Source organism: Phoenix dactylifera, chromosome 14, assembly GCF_009389715.1.
Source record: "Phoenix dactylifera cultivar Barhee BC4 chromosome 14, palm_55x_up_171113_PBpolish2nd_filt_p, whole genome shotgun sequence".
NCBI lineage: Eukaryota > Viridiplantae > Streptophyta > Magnoliopsida > Arecales > Arecaceae > Phoenix > Phoenix dactylifera.
The window spans coordinates 20,971,871-20,975,674 of NC_052405.1; the positions used below are offsets into that span (position 1 = coordinate 20,971,871).

General features: G+C 42.2%; 1 non-coding gene across 1 annotated transcript; it reads left to right on the forward strand.

Moving 5' to 3' along the window:
- Positions 1-3,429: 3,429 nt before the first annotated feature.
- LOC120113218 lies at positions 3,430-3,534 on the forward strand. Its single transcript, XR_005515019.1, has one exon. It is a non-coding gene; the product is annotated as a small nucleolar RNA R71 (small nucleolar RNA).
- Positions 3,535-3,804: the final 270 nt, after the last annotated feature.

Sequence of the window (3,804 nt, forward strand, 5' to 3'; positions counted from 1 at the left end):
ACATTTGCAGTTCCTTTCTTGTCACGAATTTCTAGATCAAATTCTTGTAGTAAAAGAATCCATCGAATCAGACGGGGTTTGGTGTCCTTCTTTGCAAGAAGGTGTCGAAGGGCAGCATGATCAGTGAATACGGTAACCTTGGATCCTAATAGGTAAGATCGAAACTTGTCTAGTGCGAATACTACAGCTAGCAATTATTTCTCAGTGGTGGTGTAGTTCAATTGTGCATCTGAGAGTGCTTTACTAGCGTAATAGATGACATGAGGTACCTTATCTAGCTGTTGCCCTAGAACTGCCCCAATGGCATAGTCGGATGCGTCGCACATTAATTCAAATGGAAGGGTCCAATTAGGGGGTCGTATGATAGGTGCAGTGGTCAATTTCGAGCGAAGATTTTCAAATGCCTCCTTGCATGCTTTATCAAAGACAAAGGGAGTGTCCTTGGCAAGAAGATTGCATAAGGGTTTGGAAATCTTACTGAAATCCTGAATGAAGCGACGGTAGAAACCAGCATGGCCAAGGAATGATCGGATTTGTTTCACAGTTTTGGGTGGAGGGAGATTGGAAATAAGATCGACTTTGGCTTTATCAACTTCAATGCCCCTCTTGGACACGACGTGTCCTAAAACTATGCCTTCTTGAACCATGAAATGGCTCTTTTCCCAACTTAATACTAGGTTGGTCTCCTTACATCTTTTCAAAACTAAGGTCAAATTGTCCAGACAATCGTCAAAAGATAGGCCAAAAACTGAGAAATCATCAATGAACACTTCTAGAAAGTTTTCCACCATATCTGAAAAAATGGCCATCATGCATCGTTGAAAAGTTGCGGGTGCATTGCATAATCCAAAAGGCATCCTCCTATATGCAAATGTCCCAAATGGGCAAGTAAAGGTGGTTTTCTCTTGATCGTCCGGGTAAATAGGTACTTGATTATATCCAGAATAACCATCTAAGAAGCAGTAGAAACCTTGACCAGCTAACCGTTCCAAAATTTGATCTATGAAACGTAGAGGAAAATGGTCTTTCCTAGTCATTGAATTAAGTTTTCTGTAGTCAATGCATACGCGCCAACCCGTGGTTGTGCGTGTTTGTATCAATTCTCCTTCCGTATTTTCAACCACAGTGATACCTGATTTCTTGGGTACCACTTGTGTCGGACTCACCCACTTACTATCAGAAATTGGATAAATGATTCCGGCATCTAATAACTTCACCACTTCGTTCTTGACTACCTCCTTCATGTTAGGATTGAGTCTTCTTTGCATTTCTTGGGTGGGCTTTGCATCATCTTCGAGATGAATTCGATGCATACAAACAGAGGGGTCAACCCCTTTCAAATCGGCTACAGACCATCCTATGGCATGTTTATTCTCTTCTAGCACCCTTAAAAGTTTATCCTCCTGTTCAGTAGATAAGTTGGCTGCGATGATTACAGGGAGGCTATTTTTCGGTCCTAGAAAGGCATACTTAAGATTTATTGGAAGTGGCTTCAACTCAAGTTTAGGTGGAGAATCAATGGAAGGACAAAGTGGTGTGCTAGCAATGGGAGGAAGAGGTTCAGGTCGGATCTTCCAAGGAAGGGAACTTATAGAAGATTGATTATCGAGTAAGATGTTAACTTCTTCTATGGCCTTGTCTATATCAAAGTTGTCAATGTCAAAATGGGCCAAACATGCCTCTAAGGGGTCATCTGCTAAGATATAGGGAAGGGCTTCCTCTACAAGATCATCCATTTCGTCAATTAGGCAACACTCATCTTCCCTCACATGTTGGTCGGCGGCATGAAACACATTCAACTTAATTTTCATGTTCCCAAATGATATATCCATTGCCCCAGTTCTACAGTTGATACATGCATTGGCTGTTGCTAAAAAGGGACGACCAAGGATCACAGGGATTTGTTTTTTTAGGTTGGGCACATATTCCATATCAAGGACGATAAAATCTACTGGAAAGTAGAATTTGTCTACCTTGACAAGAACATCTTCAATCATCCCCCGTGGTATCTTCACAGATCGATCAGCCAATTGTAAGGACACCGAGGTAGGTTTTAATTCACCCAACCCAAATTTTTCATAGACTGAATAGGGTAGAAGATTCACACTTGCCCCTAGATCTAAGAGTGCTCGGTCGATGGAGTTATTTCCTATGACACAGGAAATAGTGGGAGCGCCAGGATCTTTGAATTTTGGAGGGGTGTTGTGTTGGAGAATGGAACTTACCTGCTCAGTTAGGAGGACCTTTTTAGGCACATGTGTCCTAGATTTCCGCTTTTGGGTGCAAAGGTCTTTGAGAAATTTGGCATAGGAGGGAACTTGTTTGATGGCATCAAGGAGTGGGAGGTTGATTTTAACTTGTTTGAAGACCTCCATCATCTCTTCTAATGAAGTTCCCTTCTTGCCAAAGGAAGAGGGTGCATTAAGTGCTTCTGGGAATGGAGCCTTTGGAATGTGGGTTGTGGCAGATGGTGGACTAGCTGAAGAAGGTTTTAGGTTTTCATGTGATACATTCTTCTCTTCTTCTTCTCCTTCCTTATTGTTACCCTCCCCAACCTTGTTATCTATTATACGTCCACTCCTTAGGGTAGTCAAAGCATTGTCTTGCTCATGATTTAGTCGAGTTTCTTGAGCCACGTATTGTCCCCTAGGATTACTCATTGGTTGACTTGGAAGCTTACCTTCCTCTCGCTTGTTTAATGCATTGGCTAGTTGACCCATTTGGAATTCTAGCTTAGCAATTGATTGCGTGTGAGAGTGCAATAGTTGTGTGTTTGCCTCCAAACCTTGGGCAGTCAACACCTTCTCCTCAAAGGCTGTATTTCTTTGGGTTAGAGGAGGAGGGTGTTGAAATTGATTTGAGGGACGGTAGAGATGAAAATTCTGAGGGTTTTGAAAATTTTGGGAGTAGGGTTGGGTAGTATTCGAAGTTTGCTGCCTCCAAGAAAAATTTGGATGATTCCGCCATCCCGGGTTATATGTATTGAAAAATGGGTCATTACCCGGTCTGGGCTGTGTTTGGGCAGCATTGATGTGTTCTTGCACGAGTTCGGAGAATTGGGGTGCTGAGGGGCACTCATGAATAGGATGCGATGGGCTAGAACAGATAGCACACACTTGTGCTTGGAAAGAGCTAACGACATGTCCTTCTATCATTAGTTGGTCAATCTTATGGGACAATGCATCTACCTTGCTAGACAGGTCCATAGAATGACTTATTTCACAAATGGCCCCTTTTCTTTGAAAATTCGGGGGTGCTTGACGAGAACATGAAGCATGGTGGAGGGAGTTTTCATTAAGATTTTCAAATAGTTGCCATGCTTCATGCTCATTTCGAAGCATGAAAGTCCCCCCGCATGCAGCATCGATCATCTGACGGTTTCGTTCAGTCAAACCATCATAAAAACATTGCACTAGTTGCCACTTAGGTATTTGATGATGAGGGCATTTACGGATTAGGTCCCGAATCTCTCCCAAGTTTCATGAAATTCTTCTCCCTCGGTTTGGGAGAAGCTTGTAATGGCACGTCTAAACTGGTTCATTCTTCCTATAGGAAAGTATTTTTTAAGAAATTCTTGTTGCATTTGATCCCAAGAACGAATTGAGTTAGCTTCTAAAGAATTCAGCCATTGTTTGGCTCTATCTTTAAGGGAGAAGGAAAATAACCTAAGTTTCAGGGCATCATCAGTGAAGTTCTGAATCTTGACAGTGGTGCAAATCTCAAGAAATTCATCTAAATATTTGTATGGGTCTTCGTTGGTGAGCCCATAAAAAGATGGGAGCATTTGGATCACACTAGACTTTA